The following is a 14,749-nucleotide window of genomic DNA, read 5'->3' on the forward strand; positions in this document are numbered from 1 at the left end:
ACAAATATTTATGACACCTTTGTGTTCCAGGACGGATTCTAGGCACTGAGGATATAGCTGGGAACAAGACAGGCAATCTCTCATGAACCTCTCCTTCTGGGGGGTGGAGGGGAGGAGCACTAGGGAGCAGCAAGTCAATTAACTCAGTCATTTCCACCAGTCACTGACCACCAACCCTTCACCCCACCAGCTTCCAAGCTTTCTTAATTCAGATTCCTCTACACCTGTAGGCAACTGTGCATGTTCTATGATTTCACTTCTTGGATTTAATGTATCAGATCCTTTGTTCTCTCTATAGGCAATTTGAGGAGAGACAGTATCTTCTCAAAGCAAACTGAAGCAAGCAAGTAACTGTTGAATTCATAATTCAACGTCTTCATTTTTACATTTAGAGAAATCGAAGCTCTGTGGAGTTAAATGATCGACATAGCCAGCAAATAAGAGCCTAAAAGCAACAGGCTCTGATTCAGGGTTTCCTTCTATCATCCCTACAGCAGCCACCATAATGTAGAATCTATAGCTCTGTGACCTCACTCTGAGATTCCATATAAACATCTGTGTAGCTAATCCCTCTATAAAGACCTCCAGGGAAATATACCAGCTTTCTGCTCTACCTAGACATTCAAGTGTTGCTCAGTTCCCAGCCCAGAGAAATCTGACGCCTTTCTGCCTGTTAGCAAAGTGGAGAGGAGTTAGAGAGTGAACAAAGGATAAGAATAAGGTGGAGAATTTTCAGGCCACGAAAGAAGTATCTTGAATTTTTCCCCTTTAAAATATTGTGCCATCATCTCCCTGGCAGAAGTTATTTTCCCTATGATCACCAGTAATTCAATTATTTCACCATGTTTTACAGCAGCAAGCAAATGTAGCACATAACAAGAAGAAATGCTGTGACACACTTAGAAAAATATTACCTTGTAATGCTTTAATCAATTACAGCATAGATGGCTGGTATAGTTGGCAGGGCCCTGGCACCTCCAACCTCCTGGCCTCTGTTAATACCTGATGCTATTTTATCTGGGAATCTAATTTGGGTTTGTCAGTAATTAAAATGCATGAAGCTCAATCCACTATTAACCTCAGGGCTCCCCTCTGGATCCCGAATCTGTCTTTGAAACGCTCTCTACCTTGACAAAATGTCAATGACTCTTTGGATATTTAGATGTATATCGACTCAACAGTAGAAAGAGGAGTTATGCTTCATAATCCCATTTTAGAGATAGAGAGAGAGAGACACAGAAAGGGCCAGTCAGCTAATATCTATTTGATGAGTGTTCACAAAACCATCATTACTTCTTTGCCTGAAAAATGGACATTGTGAAGAAAATGAATAATTAACTTAAGGCATATCTAAATAATATGCTTTACAGACATTAAAGTGATATTTGTGAAGATAGTGATATTTGGAGTGAAATTGAAGATCCTGTAAAAATTGTATATATAACTGGCCTTCTTAATCTGCGTGTTCTGCCTCTTGGTATTCAACCCCCCAGTGAGGAATGCCCGGGTACGGGGGCTGACTGCACTATGGCGATTTTTAAGGCAGTCCAGCACCTGCGGATTCTGGCATCTGCAGTAGTCCTGGAACAATTCCCCTGCAGACACCAAAAGAGGACTGTATACACACACACATACACACACACATACATATATATGATAATCAACCATGTTAAAAACAAAATTAATGAAAGACTAGAAGGAAATATATACAACACTGATTACCTCAGGGTATTAATTTTTTTTCTCCTTTTAAAACTATTTTCCAATTGTCAAGTTTTCTGCCATGAAAAAAACCAAAACCTTAAAAAGTATTTTTAAAAGCTTAAAAAGATAGATAATAACTACATCCTAGGAGACAATCCCAGCCTCTTGTGTTCATTTTCCTCCCTCAGTGCACGAGAAGAATCCATGTCCATGCTGCCTCCTCCTCCCTCACTCTACTGGTTGAGAGCACCTGTCATAAAGGTAGCAGTGCTGGACATGATCTCAGCCTACTCCTTGCCTTCCACCCAGGGCCTTACGTTGCAAATAAAGCCGTTGCCTTGCTTCCTGTTTGCTGCCAGACTGCTGAGTGGCTTTGCTTAGTACTTGTTTCCCAAGACACTTATTGCATGAGTGATATCCATGATGGGGCCTATAAATTTCTATGACAAATCAAGGAAATGTTTCCTCACAAAGCTTTAAGAGGCGATATTAATTAAATATGTCTTTTCACAAGGGATCATATAATATCTATTGCTGAAGTAATTAGGAATGAAGACATAAACTCATTAGATGTGTACTGTAAAGATGAAAATGCTCAGAAATTATTGACTGCCATATCTCACCACCTCCAGCCATTTAGACGAAATGCAATCAGCTAAGATGTACTGTGACACAGGCTGGAGTGAGAACAAAAATAAGGCTCTGTCCTTTTATTCTATGTGGAAATTCATTAACGAGCCAGCTCAGGAAATCCCCTATTTTAAAGAAAGCCATTTCATTTCTTAAATTAAGTGACTATGTCTGACTTTTTCTTTTCCCATTCAGTTTTCACAAATCTTCCCAATTCATTTCTTCTTGTCGTCACTTTTTGGTTTAAGACCTAAAGGGGTTAGCCATGAAGGCACTTAGTCAGATCTTATGGTTAGCCATGAAGGCTTTAGTCAGATCTACAAGGTAAAGCACATGCCTACTTACCAAACTCACCTAAAAGTGACTCAATTTGAAAGACATTCAGAAACCAAGACAGAGCCTCAATTGAGCTACCCAACTCAGAAGCTTTCCTTTCCTCTTGTGTATTTCCTTATTACATTCTGGGCTATAGAATGTTCCCTTTAGATCATATCACTAAGTTTGCCTTTGACTGTAAGTTTCCAGAGAGTTATTATTTCACCTTCAACTACCTTAGATGTCTAAATATTTTTGGGTGATAACAGTAAAGTGTCTTGAGACTCTCACCTACTATGTTTTTAAACTCTTCTTTGCACACAATGAAATAACATTGTTGTGTCTTTTAAAATGATGCTACTATGGATTACTAAAAGAGTCTACAGTGTCCAAAACAATGAATTTAAAACTGATTTAAAAGACCTTATCAGGAGAGTGTTATTTTCCATTATAAATCTTGTAAATCTATTTAAGTTTTGACACTACATCATTGAATTATTTGATTAAATAAAACCTAAAAGAAAAAAGCAAAAAAGAGAAAGAAAGAGAAAGACGGAAAGAGGAAAAAGAAAGAAATAAAGAGAAAGAAAAAAAGAAAGGAAGGAAGGAAGGTAGGTAAAGAAGCGGGGGAGAGAAATAAAGTTAGGTATTTAAGTATTGAAAAGTAATTGCCAAAAGCCCTGACATGCAAACCATAAATCATAGCTTCCAAACTAGTAGAGGAAATCAAAAGGAATAAACAAAATTCTGTCAATCTGCAAGAGGTATGAAAAATTAAAATAAAAAGCTAAGAAAAATGATGGCAAACACAAGACAGTAGAAATAGATAAAAAGAAAATAACAGTAATATTAGTTTAAGGAAACATCAGACTGGACAAACAAAATCCAACTGTTTTCTGCTTCAAGAGACAGCACTAAAGAAAAATGATACAGAAAAGTTGAGAATAAAGAAATGATAAAAGAAAACAATTATAAACAACATTAAAAGCTGGTATAGTGATATTATAATCACAATAAAACAGCACTTAAAGCAAGAGATACTAATACAAATAAAGGGATACTGCATAAGAGAAACAGAAATAGAAAGAGAAAGAGAAATAGCCACCAAGAAGGTAGGAAAATCATATGCATCTAACACATGTATCTTAAAAACAGAAAGCAAAAAAAAGGTTTAATTTTATACGGTGGGAGATTTTTAACATACTTTCTTTAGAAACTAATACACAAAATGACCAAAAACAAAACAAAAACAAGAATATGCAAAATGTTAATACAATTTATAAGCTTTATTACTGACATAGTTCCTACTTCAAGTGACTCTCTTTAGAAGGTCACCTCAATTTATGTTTATATGCAAATCTATCCATCCATTTTTCTGAAAAGAGAAAACAAAAACTTTACCCAACAAATAAGAATATCTTCTTAAGTACATTTGGAACATTTAATATATTTTATATATATATATAGAAATGCATATATGTATTATTAAACATGCATACATACAATGAAAATATGTACCCTAAATAACCATGGGTTAAAGAAATTACTAGTAATTATAGAATATTTAAGACAAATGATAATCATAAACATTACATATCAAAAACTTATTTGATGTAAAATATATACATCCAGCAATGGACTTATAAAAAGAATATATAAATAATTCCTACAAATCCAAAAGAAAAAGGCAAATACACAGTAGAAAAGAAGAACAAAACACTTAAACAGGCATTTCACAAAATAAGATATCGAAATGGTCAATACAGTTGTGAAAACATGAATTCTATTACATTAGTCATCAAAGAAATGCAAATTAAAACCACAATTATATACTACCACAAATCCTGACTGCCTAAAAAGTAAAAGGAAATTCCAACAGTTAGCAAGAATTGACTTGAATTTTTATAGACTGCTGGCAGGAAAGTTAAATGATGCCATGATTTTGAAAAACTCTATGACAGTAATGACTAAAGATGAACACTTGCATACTCTGTAACCAAGTAATTTTTCTTCCAAGTACTGATAATATGCAACAGAAATACATACACATGTTCATTAAAAGACATGTACAAGAATATTCCCAGCAACTACTGGCCCAAAACTGGAAACCAACCAAATGCCTGTCAGAAGGAGAATAGATAAATAATGGAATTTAGATTCCAGTAAGAATGAATAATTTGCAACACCATGTAACACTGTGGATAAACCTTATAAAGTGTTTACCAAATAAGCCAGATACAAAAGACTACATGATCTATGATCCCATTTACCTAAAGTTAAAAAACATCCAAAAAATCAATAATTTCAGAAGTCAGTATATTAATTATTCTTGGAGAGATAGTTAAGTAAGAAATATTGTGTAACCAGGGTGCTTGTGACACAGTAGGTTGAATTAGTGGAAATTCATAAAGCAATACATTTACTATATAGTATTCTCTTTAAACATTTTGTATATCTGTAAAAGTTTATTTTAATAATCATAGGTTGCACCTAAAATACTACTTAGAGACAAAAGCATAGCCTTTAAATAAATGTATTAAAAATAAAAACAGAAGTAAATAATTTAATTATGTCCCCCAAGAAGATATGTTCAAGTCCTAATTCCTGGTACCTGTGAATGTGACCTAATTTGGAAATGGGGACTTTGCAAATGTAAAGTTAAAGTGTGGTCACACTGGAGGAGGGTGAGCCCTAAATCCCATATGACTGGTGTCCTTATACAAACAGAGAAACACAGAGACATAGGAAGACGGCCATGTGAATACAGAAGCAGAGATTAGAGTTTTGCTACCACAAGGCCAGGAAAAATAAAGTTAATAAATAAATAACAAAGTAATAAACTTCTAAAAATAATAAAAACTATAATTAAAGAAAGGAGAACAATTAAGTAAAAGGAATAGAAATAATAATAAAAATAAAAGCTGAATCTTTTGGGGGAAATACATAAATTAAAAAAAAAAAAAAAAACTTATAGCAAAACTGTTAATGGAAGACAGAAGTCATTCACAATACTATTAGAAATAAAAAACTACCAAACAGCAGGCACAGATGGATTTTTACATTTTTAAAAATGTATTAACTTTTCATTTTATACAAAAAGTATTGAAAAATAGTGCAGGGTTCTGGTATAATCCTTACCCAAGTTTCCTTAAATGTAAACATCTCGTCAAATGTTAACAGAGTGCAATGATCAAAACTAGAAAGTTAACATTGATACAATATCATTAACTAATCTACAGATCTAATTTGAAATTTCAGCAATTGCCCCACTAACGGACTTTATGTGGACCAGGACCTATCCACATTCACATAGTGCATTTAGTTGTCATGTCTCCATTCCGAGACAGTTCCACAGTCTTTACGACTGATACTTTAGGAAAGTACTGGCAAGTTATTTCATAGAATATTCTTTAATTAGGGTTTGCATAGTGTTTCCTCATGATTAAATTCACGTCATACATTTTTGACAACAATACCACAGAGGTCATGTCATAATGTCAATATGCCTCATTACTGTGATCATCATTTGGCTCAGATAGTTTCTCTACTGTCAAGTTATCTCTTTCCCTTTGTAATTAACGAACGTCTTGTGAACAAAATACACTGAGACGATACAAATATCCTGTTTAGCTTCATAATATTTCCCACTAATTTTAACATCTATTGATGATTCTTCTCTGTAACAGTTACTACTGCAGTGTTTGTTAAATGGTCATTTTCTACTGCATCATTCATTTTTCATTTATTAGTTTATTAAATAAAATTTCTTAATTTGTTAATTGAAATCCTCGTCAAGGAAAATCTGTCCCTTCTCCACCACTTATTTAATCAATCATTTGTTTATATCAATGTGGATTCATGGATATTTTATTATATAGATTATCATCCAATACTATCATTATTTAGTTGCCCAAATTATCCACGATGTAGCCACTGGGAACTCCAAGATTAATTTCTGTGTATTTTAAACTCGCTCCATCAGTGTTTTAGCAGTTCCTTACTTTCTGGCACCACACGATGTTTAAGATTCATCTTATGCCTTGCTGACCTCAACTGGGAAACCATTTCTCCATGAAGCCTGGCTACATTCATTGGAAAATGGATTTAGTAATAAGATCTTAAAATAAATGAATACCATGATCCACTTTATGTCAATCTTTTTAAATTTAAATGATATGGATAATCTTTTAGGAAAGAAAAAGTAACCAAAATTAACTAAAGAAGACATTGATAATTCCTGTATTTTACAGTTTTACAGTATCAGAAAGTAGGAATAAGGAGATAAAGCTACCCTAATTAATTTCTTTCTTTCATTTATTTATTTAGGTAATAGCTTTATTGAAATATAATTCATATACTATGCGATTTAACCACTTAAAGCATACAGTTCAGTGGTATTTAGTTTATTCACAGAGTTGTGCAAGTATCACAATTAATTTTAGGATATTTTCATCACCCCCAAATGATGCTCTTTTGTGGTTACTCCCCATTCCCCACATCCCACTCAACCATGGGCAACAACTAATTTACTTTCTGTCTTTATAGATTTGCCTATTCCGGACATTTCATATAAATGCAATCATGCAATATATTGTCCTTTGTAACTGGCCTCTCACTTAGCATAATGTTTTCAAGATTCATCTACGTTGTAGCATGCATAAGTACTTTATTCCTTTTTATTGTCAAATAATACTGTATTATGTGAATATATCAAATTTTATTTATCAGTTTATTAGTTCATGGACATTTGGGTTAACACTTTGGTGCTATTATGAATAATGCTGCTATATGCATTAATGCACAACTTTTTATACGGACATATGTTTTCATTTATCTTGGGTATAAACCAACGAGCATAATTGCTAGGTCCCATGCTCTATCTTTAATCTTTTGAAGAACTGCCAGGTGGTTTTCCAATGTGGTTGCACCATTTGACATCCCCACTAACAGTATATGAGGATTCTAATCTCCCCACATCCTTTCCAGCAATTGTTGCTATTTTTCTTTTTGATTGTGCCCACCCTAGTAGGTGTGAGTTGGTATCTCATTGTGGTTTTTATTTGTATTTCCTGATGGCTAATGAGGGTAATAATGTCAAAGCTGCTTTTCATGTGCTTACTTGTCACATTTGTCTACCTTTTACAGAGAAATGTCTATTAAGATTCTTTGCCCATTTTCCACTTGGATTGTCTTTCTATTTATTATTGAGTTTTAAGAGTTCATATGTATTCTAGATTCAAGTCTGTATCATATATAAGATTTGTAAGTATTTTTTCCCATTTGTAGATCTTCTTCATGCAAGCCTGCAAGAAATCCCACCAGAAACTGACTCTTGCAGATCTCAGTCTGAAACTGCTAGCCTCCAGAACTGTCAGAAAATAAATTCCCATTGTTTAAGCCATTCAGTCAATGATATTTTGGTATGGAAGCCTGAGCAAACTAGTACAGATTTTGTTATTGAGAAGTGTTGTAACAAATACCTAAAAATATGGAAACAGATTTGGAACTGAATAATGGTAGAGGATGGAAGAGTTTTAGGATGCATGCTTTTTTTAAAAAAAAAAAGGCCTATATTTCTGTGGCAGAAATATGGATGTTAAAGATGATTCAGAAGAGGACATAGAAAGGAAAGAAAACTGGAGGGTAAACCTTCATCTTTTCAGAAAATACATTTATCATTATGAAGAGTGTGTTGGTAGAAACGTGGACATCAAAGACCATTCTACTGAAGTCTCAGACCAAAATAAGGACTGGATTGTTGGAAACTGGAGGAGAGGCGATCCTGGTGATGAAGCTATAAAGAACTTGGCTAAATTGTGCTCTAGTGTTTTGTGGAAAACAGACACTGTACATGATGAAATTGGATGTCTAACTGAGGAAATCTCTAAGCAAAATGTTGAAGGTGTGGCATGGGTGCTACTGACTGCTCATAGCAAAAGGTAAGGGGAGAGAGATGAATTGAAGAAGGAATTGTTAACCAGAAAGGAACCAGAACTTGACAATTTGAAAAATTTTCAGCATATCCATATAGGAAGAAGTGAGAAAGCTTGTTCTGAAAAGAATATTAAGAGTGTGGCTGAACAACCCTTTGATAAGCAGAGTAGTATGGGAGTGAACCATGAATTGAATCAGCCATCTCAGTAGAAGCCATGAATAGAGATGGAATTATATCAGCAGAAGTACTGTGAGCTCAGAGTAAAGGGGATAGAAAGAATGGTACAGGAGGAAGGAAGACCATCTGGTTCTTGGATTCTACAGGATGGGACCACAGAGCTGTCATCTCCAAACATGCATTATTTTTCAAGAAAAGGGAAGAATGACCCTGAAGGTGGTTCAGAGATTGAGAGGGCTCCCACTCCCACTTCTAGTCTTATGGCAAGGCTGCTTTCTTTTCAGTTTCCCAGGGTGGGATCCCTGCCCAGCAGAGTCATGGGGGCAAGACGGACCACTGCTTCAGTGGGCCTGGAAGGTAGAGCCATCCTGCAGAATTATGAGGGTGACACTGTGCACCTGAGTGGGCCTGGAGGGCAGAGCATCCAACCAAAAGGATTATTCTTAAGATCTAATGAAATATGCCTTGCTAGATTTTGAACTCTCGTGGGGCCTACCACTCCTTTTTCCCTTGTTTCCTCCATATTGGGATGGGAATGCCTATCCTGTGCCTGTCCCACCATTGTATTTTAGAAGCACATAACTTGTCTGGTCTTACAGGTTCAAAAGCAAAAAGGAATTTTGCCTCAGGATGAACCATACCTTAAGTCTCACCTATATCTGACTTAAAAGATATTTAGATGAGACTTTGGACTTTAGACTTTACAGTTGATGATGCAATAAAACTTTTAGTGTTGTTGGATTAGAATGAATGTATTTTGCATATAAGGATGACATGAATTGCTGGAATGAACTGATAGAATATTATGGACGCAACGTGTGCTAAATATGTGTTAAAAGCCCTAACTTCCAGAGTGTAGCTGTATTTGGAGTAAGGAAGTGATTAAGATTAAATTAGGTCAAAAAAAGGGCGGGGGCCCTGATTGGATAAGATTAGGGCCCTTATAAGAAGAAGATCAGAGTGTTCTCTCTCTCCCTCTGTCCCTGTTCACCATGTGAAGACACAGAAAGACAGTGACTATCTGCAAGCCCAGCAGAGAGCCCTTACCAGAAACTGACTCTGCTGGATCTTCATCTGGACTTCTAGCCTTTAAACTGTAAGAAAAATAAACATCTGTTGTTTTAGCCATCCATTCAATGGTATTTTGTTATGGCAGTATAAACTGCCTAATATACTTTTTATCATTTTATACCTAAATTCTGTGGCTAGTATCTCCAAAAAATGTGGAATAGAATTGGTGAGAGTTGACATCATCTTGTTCTCAATCTTAGGAGTGAAATTTTCAGTCTTTTATCTATAAGTATGAAGTTAGTTGTGAGTTTTTCATAGATGCCCATTATTAGATTGAAGAAGTTCCCTTCTAATCTTTGTTGGATGTTTTATTTTATTAATAAAAAAGCATTGAGTTTTGTCAACTGTTTTATGCATTTATTAAGATTATCATGTGGTTTTTGTCCTCTATTCTATTAATATAGTAAATTACATTAGCTGATTTTTAGATGTTAAGCCTACCTTGCACTCCTGAGTAAATCTCACTTGGCTCATGGTGTATAATCCTTTTTTGTATGTTGCTGGATATACTTTGCTAGTACTTTGCTAACAATTTTTTGCATCTATAGTCATAAGACATATTAGTTGTAGTTTTTCTATAATTTGTTTGTTTTGGTATCAGAGTATTACTAGTCTCACAGAATAAGCTGGAAAGTCATCTCTCCACTTTGAATATTTTTGGAAGGGTTTGTAAACTACTGGTTTTACTACTTCTTTAAATGCTTTGTAGAATTCACCAGTGAAGCTATCTGCATCTGGGCTTTTCTTTGTGGGTAGCTTTTAAATTTCTAATTCAATTCCTTTATTTGTAAAACTATGAACTATTTATATTTTATATAAATATATATGTTTTACATAAAATAAATATTTAATATACATAAATATTTTATACATTTTCTTGAGCCAGTTTTGATAGTTCATGACTTACTAGGAATTTTCTATTTCATCTAATTTATATAATTCATTGACATATAATTGTTTGCAGCATTCCCTTATAATCTTTTTTATTTTTCTAAAGTTGGCAGTGAGTCTCCTTTTTTCTCTTGAATTTAGTAACTTGAGTACTCTTTCTTTCTTTTCATGGTCAGTCCAGCCAAAGACTTCTCATTTTTGTTGGTCTTTTCAGAAAAAAAAATATTTGGTTTCATTGATTTTTCTCTGTTGTTTTTCTATTCTTTAATTCTGAGAGTAGAATTAATATCCTGTTAATTTCTGCTTGCTTTATGTTTAGCTTGCTCATCTTTTTTCAGTGTCTTATGGTAGATGGTTAGGCTATTAGTTTGAGGTTTTACTTCCTTTTTAATATGTACATTGTACAACTATAAATTGTCTTTTAGGTATTGCTTTAGCTTTACTTGTACCCCATAAGTTTTGTTATGGTATGCCTTCAATTTCATTCATCTCAAAGTATTTTATAATTTTCTTTGTGATTCTTTATTTAATCCATTGGATATTTGGGAGTGTGTTGCTTAATTTCTACATATTTGTGAATTTCTAAAATATCTTTTAGTATTGATTTTTAATTTCATTATATTGTGGTTAGAGAGTATAACGTGTATGATTTAAATCCTTTTAAATTCATTTAGGCTTGTTTTATGGCCTCATATATGCTCTAACCTGAAGAATATTCCTTGTACACATTAGAAGAATATGTATTCTGTTGTCGTTGGGGGTAGTGTTCTACAGATGCTGTTAGAACTAGTAGCACCCTTCAAGTCTTCCATATCATTGCTTATCTTCTGCATATTTGTTCTATCCATTACTGAAAGTGAGATGTGGATGCCTCTATTATTGTTAAAATGTCTATTTCTGCCCTCTATTCTGTCAGTTTTTCCTTCATGTATTCTGGGGCTCTGTTTTTAGGTGCATATATGTTTATAATTATTATATTTTCCTGATGGATCATCCCTTTCATCATTATAAGATGTCTCTCTTTTTCTCTAGTAACATTGTTTTAAAACTATTTTGTCTGATATTAGCATAATCACTCCAGCTTTATGGTTGTTGTTTGCATGATATACCTTTTTTCATCCTTTTACTTTCAATACACTTGTCTGACTGAATCTTAAGTTTGTGCCTCCTATAGACAGCAGATCTTGTTTTCCAAGTCCACAATCTCTGCCTCTTGATTAGATGATTTAATCCACTAACATTTAATGTAATTATTTATATAGCCTGCCACTTTATTTTTTGTTTCTGTATGTCTCATCTTTCTTTGAACCTTTATTTTCCTCCTTTACTGCTTTCTTTTATGTTAAGTGAATGTTACAATTTAATTTTTTAAAGATTTTTTTTTTTTTACTATTTTGTTTAGATGTCTCTGATCACTTCTCTGGGGTTTGCCATATACATATTAACTTATGAGAACCTACTTCAGACATACACTAAATTAATTCCAGTAAGCCATAAAAAGATAGAAAGTATACAAATATAGCTTGAATTCACCTTTGCCCCTTTTGTGCTATTTATATTATACATATTACATCTATAAATTTTATAAAACCGGCAATACAGTTATAATTATTACTTTATATAATTTTATCTTTTAAAGAAGCTAAGAGAAGAAAGAGAGCAAGTTATGTTAAACTTTTTGTTTACAATTTCTGGTTCTCTTAATGTGTTACTGTAGAATTGAGTGACATCTTTTGTCATTTCCATACCTGAGCACATCTTTGTTCCCCCCCATCTCCTCTGTGCTGTTATTAGCAATTATATTACGTAGCTATATGTTATGGGCCAATATATCATTATAAACGTTGTTTTATACAATTGCCTTTAAATCAGCTGAGAGATGAAAGGTAAAGAAATAAGCATTTATGGTGTCTTTTATAATTGTAGAACTACTTCACTAGTGCTCTTTGTTTTTGTTTTTGTTTTTTTTTTTCTTGTGGAATGGAATTATTACCCTATGGTCACTTGCTTTCATTCTGAAGAAATTCCTTTAGTATTTCTTGTAAGGTGATTCTGCTAGCAATGAATTCTCTTGGGTTTTGTTTATTCCTATATAGTAAGATTTTAAAAAACTGTCTTTATTTCCTTATAATAGTCTGATAAAGACTATGAGGTCTTTATTTCTCCTTTATTTTCACCTTTATTTTTTAAATATAGTTTTGCTGAATATAAAATTCTTCCTTAATACATTTTGTGTGAAAATGTTTTATCTTTCAGCTCTATGTCATGCCAGAACCTTTGACCTCCATTGTTTCTAGTGAGACATCAGCCTCAATCTTATTGGAGTCCACTTGTACATGATAAATCATTTTTTATTGCTGCCTTCAAGATTCTCTTAGTTTCTGGCTTCCAGTATTTATATTAGGATGTATCTGCATGGATCTCTTTACATTTCCTGTTCTTGCAGTTTGTTGAGCTTCTTGGCTGTTTAAAGTCTTTTTATAAAACTAAGGAAATTTTCAGCCATTATTTTTCAAAATTTTTTTTCTGTTTCTCTTCCCTCGTCTGATAATCCTATACATATGTTGGTGTTCTTAATGGTGTATCACATTTCTCTGATCTCTGTTTATTTTTCTTTGCTTTTCCCCTCTTCAGATTATATAATTTCTACCAATCCAGCTTTCAGTTCACTAACTCTTTCTTATGTCCATTTAAATCTACTGTTGAGCTTCTCTACTGAATTTTTCATTTCAGTCATTGTACTTTACAACTACAGAATTTTCATTTGGCTCTTTTTAAAAATTTCTCCTTATCAATATTCTCTATTTTATTATACATTCTCATCATACTCTCTTTTAATTCTTCAACTATGGTTTCCTTTAGTTCTTTGAATATATTTAGGATGGTTACTTTAAATTGTTTCTGTTAAATTTAACATCTGGTTTCTTTCGCAGGCAGTTTCTCTTGTCTGCTTTTTTCTAGTTTATGTATATTTTTCTATATTTCTGTATGTCTCATAAATTTTTGAAAATGAGACATTTTTCATATATATTACAGCAATTCTGGGTATCGGTGCTCTACTCCTGGGACTTACTTTTATTGTTTACTTGTTTATTTCGTTGGTAAATTGCTAGACTATTTTAGTGAAGTCTATTCCCCACCACCACCCCTATTGTGTGTAGACTCTGAAGTTGTTCTTCAGGGAGCACAGCTTTGCGTATGTCCACGGTCACCCTGGGATGACAGTGGTTTTGGCAAGGCTCTCTTTGACTATCTCTCTCAGAAGTTAGGCTCCACTAATTGCCAGATGATTGTTCTACTGTTTTCAACAATGCCTTGGGGTATAAATTGTTCTACACTGTCATCAAATTACATTGGGGTCCCTCAGCCTGGGAAGTTTTTGAGACTAGTGTTTAAAGTTTGCTCCGATCCTAGGGGGGCTCTTCTTAGCTGTCTCCTTCCTTGAGTCTCTCTGGTAAACTAACTGGCCTAACATTTAGCTCATTGCTTTCACTTCACAAATGTCTATTAATGTTGAGTGTGCATTTAGGCTTGAACGTCCCCTAAGCCCCATTTCAACTAGTCAGTTCCACTGGTGAGGGTTTTGAAACTCTTATGGTCAGCCTTTCCCCCTGGGTAAAATCCTTGAGGCATCAACTTCAGAGCTAAAAACAGGGTAGTACCTGCTTCTCTCTGAGTAATAACCCTGCTTTGAGATCAGGACACTAAGTAGGAACAGTAATGAGGGGTCTTCTTGGCTTGCCTTTCCTGGCATAGAACCTTCACCCTGTGAATAAGCTGGGGTGACAGTGATGAGGTCCTAGCATTCTCAGCATGCCATGCATGAGGTAGAGCCTCTGCCCTATGAGTGGGGGCTTGGTGGAATAAGGGAGCCCCTAAACCTGCTGCACTCACCGGCAATTCAGACCCTGCAACATATAGGTAGGGAAGATGAGAGATACAAGGGGTCTGCTCCTCCCAGGAAAATTTAGCTCTCAACTTATAGCTCAGTGAATAGGGAGTTCTCAGCTGCACCTGCTTTGAGTG

At 34.3% G+C, this 14,749-nt stretch overlaps 1 long non-coding RNA gene across 1 annotated transcript in view; it reads right to left on the reverse strand.

The window, feature by feature from the left end:
• The window catches only part of LOC105875544 (uncharacterized), a 175,382-nt gene that overhangs the window by 96,212 nt on the left and 64,421 nt on the right, over positions 1-14,749 (reverse strand). The window contains exon 3 of the long non-coding RNA XR_012913671.1: positions 9,809-9,855. This is a non-coding gene — a long non-coding RNA (uncharacterized LOC105875544). The remainder of the gene's footprint in view (positions 1-9,808; positions 9,856-14,749) is intronic.

Source organism: Microcebus murinus, chromosome 20, assembly GCF_040939455.1.
Source record: "Microcebus murinus isolate Inina chromosome 20, M.murinus_Inina_mat1.0, whole genome shotgun sequence".
In the NCBI taxonomy this organism is placed as follows: domain Eukaryota; kingdom Metazoa; phylum Chordata; class Mammalia; order Primates; family Cheirogaleidae; genus Microcebus; species Microcebus murinus.